A 13,062-nucleotide genomic window follows, 5' to 3' on the forward strand; every position below is an offset into this window, starting at 1 on the left:
GTGTCTTCTAGGTTGCAACACCCCCATGATACATCTTCAAGGATATGAACATGTATGGCCAAGCACAATCAATAAGAGTGCATCTAAATTCCAAAATCAATCTCCATAATAGTCTATGTGTTTCCTACTGCCAAAGGGGCCCTTTAGATTATTTAGAGAATATGCCATCCCCTTTTCCTTATGAATCAGGGTGAAGTCTCTCTCAGGGAGAAGTGATAGGGAATGGCAAAGGACACACTGACAAAGAAGATTAATCAGAACTGGCTTTGACAAGCACTGTGGCATTTGGACAAGAACAAACTGGGAGGAGGGTAGAGAGAATGGTGCAGCGGTGAATGAATGGAAACCCAAAATCTCTGTAAATGTTTATGAAAATTAATAAAATATAATTCTAGAAAAAAAAACCAAAAAAAACCCAACAGGCTGTTTGAGTTCCCCACACTGATCAGGAGTTACAGTTGAGTTAACAATACCCTTCTTGTTGTTAGCTGTTCTGGAGGTGAGTATAACTTGTAGGGACCCCATGAACCCTGGCCTATCCCATGCCATTTTCACAATCTCTGACAGCTTCAAACCCATTCCTTCAGTCACTGTGTCAATCCATCTGGTTGAGGGTCTTCCTCTCTTTCACTGATCCTCCACCTTCACAAGGATGATGTCCCTCTCCAAGGAATAACCTCTCCTAGGAACATGCTCAGCATCCTACAAAACAAAAAAGGCCTCACCGAGGCCCACCCTGCCCCTTCCTTCTTGGCACCTGTGGCATGTGCCCTCAACATAACCTACAGAAGAAGCCATCCCTGGAGCCAGTGGACAGCCTACTGAGGCTCTACTCCCCATCTCATCTTTCTTTCAGACAATGTTCATTCAGCCAATGGTCTTCAGTCCAGCCTGCTATCCTTGCTAGTAAATCATGCCTCGAGGTCAGAAGAGTAAGCACCGAGTTTGGGAAAAGCACCACTAAGCCTGAAGTGAGACAGCATCTGGAGTCTGTGCAGGCTTCAACAGAAGCCCCCTCCTCCCCAAATTTGCCTTATTCAGGAGCACACAGCACTCCCCAAGGAGGTGCAGCTGTTGGGTGCACTGATTTAGTTGAAGGTGTCAACACCCAGGATGAGCATATTCCCCACTCCTCGCAGGCCAGTGAGAACAGCACAAGCAATGTTCCCTTAAAGTATGTGGTGGCAATGCTGGTGCAATTCTTGCTGTATAAATACCAAAATAAAGAACCGATTACAAAGGCAGACATGCTTTAGTATGTCATCAGAGAGCAAAAACACCAATTCCAGGAGATTCTCAAGAAAACAGCCAAGTACATGGAGCTGGCTTTCAGCATCGACTTGAAGGAGCTCTATCCCATAAGACACTGCTACACTTTTATCAGCAAACTGAGTCTTACTGCAGATGAGATGGTTTTTGATGAAGACAACACACCCAAGACCACCCTTCTCATGATTCTGCTTAGTGTTATCTTCATGAACGGCAACTGTGCCACCAAGGAAGAAATCTGGCAAGTGCTGAATATGATGGGGGTGTATGCTGACAGAAGCCACATCATCTATGGAGAGCCCAAGAAAATCATCACCCAAGAGTTGGTGCAGCTGAAGTACCTGGATTACCGCCAGGTGCCCAACAGTGATCCCCAACTCTGTGAGTTCCTGGGGGGTTCCAGGGCCCATGCTGAAATCAGCAAGATGCAGATTCTGGAGCTTTGTGCCAAAGTACATAATCAAGATCCTAGTGCCTTCCCAGTCTGGTATGAAGAAGCTCTGAAAGATGACAAAGAGAGAATTCAAGCCAGGATTGAGGCCAGAGCTCACTACGGTGCTGTGGGGGAGGCACACTCCAACGCCAAGCCTGGATACTCTTCCCACCAAAAGTGAAATATGAAGAATCTTTATTGTTGAGTTAAAAAGGCTCTCTAAATTTTGATAGTGGAGGGCCAGGTTGAAGTTAAAGAAAACATTTTCTATTCCTGTTCTAGTTGAATAACTTAGTTTTGCCTTTCTTTCTTTCTTTCAGGATAAAATTCAAATGTCAAAGTCTAGGCAAAATATTTTCTTAATGGAAATAAGGAAGGTAGTCAACATGTTAAGTAGTTGAGACCCAGGATGGGGCTGAAGGATACCATATATCTTTGTATTTCTATTTTGCATAGGCTAACTTGGAAGTCTTTCTTTTTCCCTTGCTCCATCTCTTCCTTTTGTTATATTTCAAAAATAGTTCCTTTTGAAAGAAAATTTAAATAGCTTCAGAAATCAAGTTTATTAATTACTTGACCTATATATTTATTTCTATTTAATATATTTAAGAGTAAAAATACTCTATAAAATGAATTGGGAAGCCTTCCTTTCTTTTTAGTGATCTTAATAAGATAGCATGGCATCATAATATGCACTTACCTAGAAATGTGAAATCAATTGTTAGGGTTGAGAAATAGAAGGGGGAAAGGTTAAAAATGGTCAACTCTTGATTTCCTACATTCATTCCAGTCTGTTATTTGATAAAAAATAAAATATACATGCTTGACCTTGCTTATTTATTTAAGAATATAGGATAAATAAAATTTTAATGAACTAGAACTCATGTTGTCTGGCTCATCATTTTATCATATGTTAAGTGAACATCTGCTTTTTGAATGTTAGCTTGTTAGAAATGGGAAAACTAGAATACAAGACACCCAGTGCCTGCCCTGAAAATTTAACAATCTAAAATATCAGTCCTATAAGGAAGATGACAAAATGCCCTACAAGATCTAAAGAACACGTAAAATGAAGGCATAAGGAGGTAAGAAGGCTAGTGATAGTATGAGGTGTGGAGGGCGTCCAGTTGAAAGCAGTAGAGTATAAATGCCCTGAAGTAGAGCAGGGTGGAGCTTTGTGATACTACAAATACTTCAGTAAGACATACTTGTTAGTTGAATAATGTGCTGGGTGGGGATGCACGGATAAGATTCACAGTACACTTGAACCCAGAGCACTAGTTTTCTGCATATCATCTCCTGGGAGTTTCTGAGAAACAAAGATGATAATTTATTTTAAAAAGTGAGATGTCCATAAACATTGGGCTTATACTCTTTCGCTCTGGTCTGGGAGACCTAAAGCCCATTCCATAAAAGGAAATTTTAATTATATTATCTTGAATGTAATTTGATAAACTCATAGATGGCTAGATTTTCAGTGACGGTAGAAAGAGTAAAGTTAGCAGCATGTAGTTTAGAATGAAATGCATCTTGAGATGGAGAGAAAACTTTAGGCCTTACCAAAAATTGTAGATGCTTTGGGGAATAAGACTCCAGACCTAAGTAGCATGAGCTTTAATGGAGAAATGTTACATTATTTTATTTGCTAAGGAACATTATAGGCTGACTTAAGTGTTATTTTTCCTGTTGTTGTTGTTGTTATGTGCCGTCGAGTCGTTTGCGACTCATAGCGACCCTATGCACAACAGCCCTAAACCCTGCTCTATCCTTGCGCCAGCCGCACTGCCTCTGACACACCCATCCCGATTACCCCAGTCACCAAATCAATCCATCTCATAGAGGGTCTTCCCCTCCTGTGCTGTCCCTCCACCCTCCCAAGCATGCTGTCCCTCTCCAAGGACCCATCCCTCCTGGCAACATGTGCAAAGGACATCAGCTAGAAATTGTAAGGAGGAGAAAACTGGAGGGAAAATGTCCAGTTCCTAGCTAATTACATCAATATATTTGCACATAGCTGACTACATGTACACATTTCTTACAAAATGATCCAAACACTGTTCCCGCCTCTGACATCCTCCCAGAGTTCCTAAGATCATGACATACCAGAGGAGGCATGTCCAGAGGCTATTTGGCTAGCCTTATGTTGCCACCAGATCCTTAGTTAATGGGTTGGCCAAAGGTGCAGACATTTTCTGGGTAGATGGCACTCTTTCTTGTTAAGCTGACTGAAGAGAAGAGAGAGATGTGGGAGTTCAAGTGCAATGTTTATGATTATAATAAACTTGACAAGGATAACACGGCGGAGTAGTGAAAGACAAACCCAAAACCCCTAGGATTCTGCACCAGCAATTCCCAAAGTTGTCATGAGAGCTGTAGTACAGTGTACAGTGCCATTCACTGTGGGAGGAGACTCTGGAGTACAGAGAGGATTTGCGTGTTGCCAAGAAAGGTGTACACATGGCTTCAGTGACAACTAAGTGATATTAATATATAGCAAAGGGGACAAGAAAAGTGGTATAAACTGTATTAATGCTTTAGAACAAGTTGATACATTCATTGTTGCTGTTGTTATGTGCCTTCAAGTCAGAACAGGCTCACAGCTGACCAGAGCCAACTCAAAGTTAGTACACTATAGTGAGTTTTCAGAGGCTGTAAATTTCACTGGAGGAAAACACCCATCTTTTACCCTTGGAACCACCGGAGGATTTAAATCACTGGTCTTAAGGTTGGTGATGCAACTCCTTACCACTAAGTCACCAGAGCTCCTCTCCACAGACTTTTTTTCTCTCCCTCTCTACCTTGACTCCTGCTATCTCTTTGCCCCATCCATCATAATTGGTAGATTATACCATGTGATCCTTTTGATATTTTATATGCATATTATCACATCCCACTGCATTTAGCTAGCTCTGCAACTTCTTGTCAAGCACTGCATCTTTCAGAAGAATATTCTAACCATCCCTCACCATATCTATTCTTTTCAAGAGTATTGCCAGATTGTATCTGCTGTTAAGACACAAACCCAGGAAGTCTTCACAGACCATTGATATCCTGAATTGTTTCAGGCACAAGAACTGAACAAAAATGCCAAAAACAGGAATGCTCAAGCACTTCACAGGCCCTATCTGCCACCCTGAACTCTGGCCAAGACAGGTCTTCATGCAGAGACCCTTTAACCAGGAAGATGCTAAGCCAGTTCAGTTTTGCTCAGTTAAAGAGTCCATGAAGGCAGGGGGGAAATGCAAAGACCACCTTCCTATGCTTAATATGGAGATAGCCTCTGAACCTTTGAAGCTTGCCTTAAACTGAAAGATGTTAATTCCGTGAGGTAGGTCTTTGTCCTTGTCAGCCAACTGGGTATAACAAAATGATGGGAATTCCACAGTAGCAGGGGTTTGCCGAAGACCTAGCAGGATCTGGAAATTCCTGAATATGATGCAAGAATAGGCAGAAGGTCAAAAACTACAGTCTTCAATATAGATTGAAGCTCAATATCAAGAAGACAAAAATTCTCACCACTGGGCCAATTGGCAGCATCATGATAGATGGTGAAAAGATTGAGGTTGTGAACAATTACAGCTTGCTCGACTCCAACAGTCAAGAAATCAAAAGACAAATTACATTAGGTAAATCTGCTGTCAAGGACCTCTACAGAGGACTGAAAAGCAACAATGTCAGTCTAGAAACTAAGGTGCATGTGATCTAAGCCATGTTCTTTGCAAATACTTGTTACACTTCAGAGAGCTGGACAATGACTAAGGATGCCAAAAGAAGACTTGATGCCTTTGAGTTGTGGTGCTGGAGAAAAGTCTTGAACATACCACGGACTGCCAAGAAAACAAATAGGTCTGTTCTGGAAAGGGTGAAACCAAGTTTCCCCTTGAAGACTAGGATTTTGAAGCTCCTACTTACATACTTTGGGCATGTTGCCAAAAAGAACCAATACTTGGAAAAGGACAGCATACTTAGACGGGTGGAGGGACAGCACAGGAGAGGAAGACCCTGGATGAGAAGGATTGATACAGTGACTGGGGCAATGCGCGTAGATATGTCAGAGTCAGTGAGATTGGCTCAGGACAGGGCAGGCTTCACAGCTGTTGTACATAGATTTGCTATAAATCACAGGTGACTCAAAGGCACATAACAACAAAAAACAATAGGCTGGAAGGAAGCACTTTATCTTGGGGGAGCCCAGGAAGCTCAACAGCAAAACGTGGTACAGGACAAGTATGTAGAGTACCAGTAGGTCCCTGATGGTGATCCTTTACATTACAAATTCCTGTGGGGTACCAGAGTACAAATGGATCAGCAAGACCAAAGTCCTCAAGTTCTTTATCAAGGTCAATGATACCAACTAATCCCAGTGAATTGAAGATCCAGTAAGCAGCAACATAGGCAGATGAGGAAGAGAGAACTGGAGCAGAGTCATAACAATGCTGGTTTGTACTACTTGGGCCAAAGCCCTTTCTAGAGAGCAATGTAGCAGTAGCACTCATCCTGAGTGAAGTCTGAGGCAGATGTTTCCCTTTGTGTTTGAGGTGGGCAGTGGGCTAAGCAATGGAATGTTGTTGGACCCTTGCTTTATGTGAGGCCTTAGAGGTTTACCTGTCTCTCTCTTTCCTTTTAATTAATTTTGAAATGCTGTTTCTTTTACATCATAGGCTGAAAATCCTCCAGATTATAATTTTAGGAATTGTTTCATTTATATACTTAGCACTTACCAAGTTCAAGAGTAGTAGCTTTATTGTTTTGTAAAACAAACTGACAAAATCTTCCAAGTTATTTTACAACCCAGATGGTGTTTTCACTCAGCAGTAAAATTGTGGGGGTCAAGGAAAATATACAGCCTTAGAGTTGGAACAGATTCAAAGTTGACCCTCCAGAGCATGTATCCTGAGGCTGTAAATACTACATGAGTAGATTACCTATCTTGCTCCTGTGGAGCAGGTAGTGTGTTCAAACTGCCAGAGAGGTTTACAACACAACTCCCTATGGACTAGGCCATCAGGGCTCCTTAAGTTGGTCAATTCTAGGAATGACTGTATGAAACACAATGTGAATGAAGGTACTTTGAAAAATAATGTATACAACCTTGTAAGCAAACCAGTATAAAATACTTATTTTTTTTAAAAATGTCCAATCTACGTGAGCAGACATCCAAGGTGTACCTATTGGTGTATTCAGAGTACAGAAGAATGAAGAAAATAAAAGACTGTTAAGTCAAAGAATAGATTATGTGAACTTCAATGTCCCAGTCTCAGAGACCAGAAGAACTAGATGGTGCCACTGCTGACAACAAGAAAAAGTATCACAATATAAACTTCATGACAGAGTTGGGAGAAAAATGTGGAACAAACTCAAAATCATATCAAAGATCAGCGTCACTAGTCTGGTAGAGACAGGTGGAACCCCCAAGGCTATGGTGCTCAGTCACTCTTAATGGCATTTTCCTAGGAAGAAAGCTGAGATGGCAGGAAAGGACGGGAAGTAAGGGAATGCCAAAAGTACACATAGGGAGGAAGTGGGAATTGTGAGGACTGTAATCAATGTCACAAATATAAATTGTATAAACTGTTAAATGGAAAAAATACACTCTGTAAATTTTCACTCTAGTAATAATTATTTTTTTAAAACACAGAAAAAGATGATCAACTCTAGACTCCCCCTAATTTTTTTTTGGCCTGGTCTCACATTACTCTCTCAGTCACTGGCTTCTTTAAGTGCATTTCTATGGCTACTAAGGCAATCTGTATGTATTTGCTTAGCTTACTCAAGAACGTATTCACTCACACTGCCAGCTATAGCTGAGGCTCCAGTAGGTTGTTAGAAGCTATAAACTGCGTGGAAGAGATTGCTCAAGAATGCAAGCAGAGGCTTATATTGGACTTCTACCTACAGAAAGCTGAAGCAGGATCCAAATCTCACACCACACATAGAAATCAACCCAAAGTGTATCAGAAACCAAGGCATAAAGCTCAAAACCATAAAGATCTTTAGAGACAAAATGGCACAAAACTTAGAACACCTAGCCTATAGTATACATAGACTGGCAAATACAGCCAGAAATGCACAATCAGGAGAGAAAAATATTAAAGACTGGAACCTTTTAAAGATTAAGTCCCTATGTACTTCAAAAGCTTCCCAAGACAGTTAAACAGAAACCTACTGAGTGGAAAAGAACATTTGGCAAAGACCTCTCAGACAAGGTTCTCATAACAAAAGTTTACAGAATACTACGGGGCCTCCACAAGATAAAGCCTGATAACTCAATTACAAAATGGACAAAAAATCACAAAAGGACTTTTTACAGAGGAAGACATTCTGATGGCCAACAGACACATGAAAAAAAAACATTCAAAATCCCTGGCAATAAGAGAGATGCAAATAAAAACCACAATGAGATACCACCACACCCAGTAGCAGTGGCAAAGTCTGGTAGGTCAGCAAGCAATAAATGCTGGAAAGGATGTGGAGAGGTGGGAACTCTCATACAATTGTTGGTGGGATTGTAAATGGTATAGCCACTCTGGAGGACAGTTTTGCATTTCCTCAAAAAGCTGAACACAGAAATGTCCTATGATCCAGCTATTCTGGTGCTAAGAATATACTCTGAGGAAAACAGAAGTGAGATAAAAACAGAAATTTGTACACCAATGTTCATAGCAGCCTTATTTACAATAGTAAGAACATGGCCCAAATGTCTATCAACAAATTACTGGATTGAGAAATTGTGGTATAATCATAAATGGAATACTCTGCAGTACTCAGAAGCAGTGATTTAAAAGAGGAAAAAAAAACCCAAATCACTATATAACATGGGAAACTTTAGAGAGCATTATGCTGAGTGAACTAACTCAGGCCCACATGAACAAATATTGTATAAGACCAATATTGTAAAAACAGAAGGATAAAGAAGGATAACCAGTAAGATGTGTATGGATGCCAAAAGAGGGAAAGAGTAGGAACAGGGGCCTGAGGGCGGGGAGAGGTGGAAATCACAGAGTCACAGAGTTTGGTGGGTGGGTGGGGATGTGAAGGAATTGGGAAAAATCTAATGGTAACCTAAAAAGATGGAGTAATAGTGAGCATAGGACACAATATATGGGAATGATCATAAGAAATACAATATGTAAAATGGGGTGGGAAGAACTCACAACAAACACAGACCAAAATAAATAATTTCTTTTAAAGTAAGCATAATTACATCTCAAGAAATTAGATACAGTGTTCCTTGGTGAATATATTTCTTAAATACTATGTGAACATCTAACGTTTGGAAGAGGCTATGCTGTTACTGGGAAAGCAAGGCTTTTTGTGATACAAGTGACTGAAAGCTGTTAAGGTATTATGGTAGTACAAAAGTACCAATAAAAAGGAGCAGGGAGAAAGAGGTCAAAGTGAGAGCATTTCTGTGTAAATAACCCAAGATAAACCTTTTTCGACACTTGGGAAATAATGGTTCTTCAGCAGAACTTTTCAGTTTAGGTAAAAGTTGAATGATGACTAGGATCCAGAAACAAAGATGGTGGGTCACAGAGTGAAATGTGAAATGGCTCTTAGCAGTACTTTTGAAAAACTAGACAGAAATTTTCCACTGGGACAAGAAGTTGAGTGTTCTGGATACAGATCCAAATGAATTAGACTATTCTGAAACGTAGATATACAAAATCATCTGCAGACTGAAAAAGTTCCTCTTCACAAATACAAGGGATTAAAAGGTTTAGCACTGAGGAAGCATTAAACTGGATTGCAATATGCATCATAGACAATCCACTAGGCTATGAAGATGGGGGAGGAAATCTCACATTTTATGTAAAACCAAATATATGTATTGTTACTAGGTACTGTCGACTAAGATCTGACTCACAGCTGACTGTAAAGTGTATTTTCAGAGGCAGTAAATCACACAGGAGGAGATTGCCCATCTTATTCCTGCAGAGCTGCAGGTAGATTTAAACCGCATACCTTCAGGTTGGCAGCACTAGGTCACCAAAGCTCCCTAATATATGTATATTATGTACATATTCTCAAGAAAAATGGTAACTAGTCTTCAAGTAGAGAAGCAGGCAGCATCATTCGTTCCGTATAAATGCCAGGTGCTGTCCAACCAATTCTAATTTAAGGAGACCTGACTTCATGAGTTTCTGAGGAGAACATTACTGCAGGGCTCTAATTGCTTGATTTTAAGAAAGTAGATCACCAGCTTTTTATTCCACTGTCCGTTTGGGGGAACTTAAACTTGCAATCTTTTGATCATTAGCCAAGGACATTAACCATTAACCCTGAGTCTCCACATCACATACTGTTCACTCTAAATTCACCTGGTAGATGAGATGGACCTCATTTCTTTGTCATAACAGGTATTTTTTTGCATCTTAGAGCCAGGACCAAAAATTAAATACCCAAGTATACTGTGAGATAGGTCACTACTTTCATTGATGGTTACAATTTAAAAGGATGGCTCCCAGGTCATTAAGAGGGAAAAAAATCCTGAATTGTAAAATTAGCAAGAAGATTATATAGCTTTTAAAAGTTTTGCACACATCTCAAAGAGGCAGAGAAAAAGTATGCAAATGCCTTCATAACATTTTACTCTTTTACCACAAATTAGTATGAGCAAGAGCCTATGGTGATGAAGGAGGAAGTTCAAATTGCTCTGAAGGAATTGGCAAAAAACAAGGCTCCAGGAGTTGATAGCATATAAATTGATTTATTTCAATAAACAGACATTGCCCTGGATGTACTCACTAAGTTGTGCCAAGAAATCTGGAGGACAGCCAGCTGGTCAACTGACTGAAAAAGATCGATATCTGTTCCCATTCCAAAGAAAGGTGACTCAACAGAGTGCATAAATTATTGAACAATATCATTAATATCACATGCAAGTAAGATTCTGCTGAAAATTATCCAAAAACATTTGGAACAATATGTCAACAGAGAACTGCCAGATGTGCAGGCTGGATTTAGAAGAGATCGTAGTACTAGGGATATTATAGCTAATGTTAGATGGATCTTAGCAGAAAGCAAAGAATACCAGAAGAATGTCTATTTGTGCTTCATTGACTATGCACAAGCTTTTGACTGTGTGGATCACAACAAGCAGTGGCTGACTCTGAGAAGAATGGGAATCCCAGAACATTTGATTGTGTCATCAGAACACAGCAAGGAGACACTACATGGTTCAAAATCAAGAAGAGGGTTCGTCAGGGATGTATTCTGTCTCCATACCTTTTCAATCTGTATACAGAACAGATCATCCGAGACGCTGGGCTATACGAAGAGGAATGTGGCCTCAGGATTGGTGGAAGAATCATCAACAAACTGAGTTATGCAGATGAAACAACCCTGCTTGCTGAAACTGAGGAGGACCTGAAGCACTTGCTTCAGAAGATCAAGGACTGCAGCCTCCTATAAGGACTGAAGCTCAACATCAAGAAAACAAAGATTCTCACCACTGGAACAACTGGCAGCATCAGTATGGCTGGTGAAGAGATGAGATAGTTAATAGTCTTAGTTTACTTGGCTCCACAATCAACACTCTTGGTAACAGAAGCCAGGAAATCAAGAGATGAATTGCATTGGGAAAGTCAGCTATGAGGGACTTCTCAAGAGTACTGAAGAGCAACAATGTCAGACTAGAGACTAAGGTGTGCCTGATCCAGGCTATAGTCTTCGCAATTACGTGCTATGCATCAGAGAGTTGGACAGTGAACAGGATTGACAGAAAGAGAACTGATGCCTTTGAGCTGTGGTTCTGGAGACGAGTGTTGAATACAGCATGGACTGCTAGGAGAACAAAAAGATTTGTCCAGGAGAGGGTGAAGCTGGAAGGCTCTTTGGAGTCAAGGAGTCTTAAGCTTCATATGACATATTTTGGGCATGTTGCAAGGAGGGACAGGTCCTTGGAGAGGGTCATCATGCTTGGCAGAGTGGAAGGGCAGGGAAGGAGAAGAAGATCTTCGATGAGATGGATCGATTCCGTGACTGGAGCGGTGGGAATAGGTGTGTTTGAGATGGCTAGGTTGGCACAGGATAGAAGAGCGTTTAGAGCTCTTGTACATAGGGTCACTATGAATCACAAGCGACTTGATGGCACATAACAACAACAATAGGTATGCAAATGCATACACATATACGTATCTATATTTTTAAATGATGTTAATGTTACCAAGTAAAACCAAGGCATACTGTTTTTGAGAATTTTATTTCAATTAAGAAAATTGCAATTATAAAAATGCAGCATTTTGGGGTAGTGAACACACATGAAAGAACTTAGTATATCTAGACTAATGAACAAAAACCACTTTGAGAATAAAGTTGAAAGTTTTAGCATCGTATGAGATTTAAGAGGGAAAGCAAAATAACTGGTAATAAGTTTTGTGTATTTTCTGTTCGAGAAAATGAGAGTAGTTTTGCTTTAAAGTAGAATGTCTGCCTGTGCTAGAATATGAAAGATAGTAAAAGCTATATTTGAAGGTGTGTAGTAAGTTGTATAAGGCTTGAGGGGAAGTGAATTTTATTTGCTTTGGTTTATAATACCTAAAAATAATGAGCTTGAAAAGAAACAATGAAATGTTCCTAAATTTTTATATTACATCAATTGTAGTGGATTTCTTTATAAGAGGGGGAAGTGGTTTTACACTACAAAATGGTACAAGGGAAATACACTTTCCCTCTGGTCTCCCCCAGACACAGCCTGAAACTGCCATCAAAATTTTTAACTAACTTCCCAGTTAAAAAAGAAATCTTAAACAAATCATCTGAAAATAAAACATCACCTTCCTTTGCCAACGTTTACTGGAAGATAAAACATCTCTCTCCTTTTTCTGATCCCACCCAGTAAATAGTCTAACATACCATCCTCCATTAGCCTCCAGACCAAACATCACAAATAAAGGGATCAAACTCCTCTGCCCCTCCCTTCCCTCCTTCCAAGCCACCCCTACCCCATACCAGCACATCACCTTCTATCAAAACTCAGCCAACCAATTCCGGTAAAATATAAATTTTATCCAACATCATCCTTCTTTCTCTTTCTTTTACTAAAACAGGTTTAAGAATTTTAACTCCTTTTTTCCTTAAAGCATTTTCTACACACTTTACATTTTTTAGCCAGAGTTCAGAACTGAAAAATTTTTCAAATCTATCTGTTCCTTTGCAAAGGCTGTGTGGATCATAACAAACTGTGGCTGATTCTGAGAAGAATGGGAATCCCAGAACACTTGATGGTGCTAATGGGAAACCTACACTTGGACCAAAAGGCAGTCATCAAAACAGAGCAAGGAAACACTGCATGGTTCAAAATTGGGAAGGGTGTATGCCAGGGATGTGTCCTGTCTCCATACCTTTTCAACCTGTAT

General features: G+C 40.1%; 1 pseudogene; it reads left to right on the plus strand.

The window, feature by feature from the left end:
• Positions 1-1,187: 1,187 nt before the first annotated feature.
• LOC102853425 overlaps positions 1,188-13,062 on the plus strand; it is a 51,538-nt pseudogene continuing 39,663 nt past the window's right edge.

This window comes from Elephantulus edwardii, unplaced genomic scaffold (genome assembly GCF_000299155.1).
Source record: "Elephantulus edwardii isolate Elephantulus edwardi_28Jun2011 unplaced genomic scaffold, EleEdw1.0 scaffold00040, whole genome shotgun sequence".
NCBI classification, from domain to species: domain Eukaryota; kingdom Metazoa; phylum Chordata; class Mammalia; order Macroscelidea; family Macroscelididae; genus Elephantulus; species Elephantulus edwardii.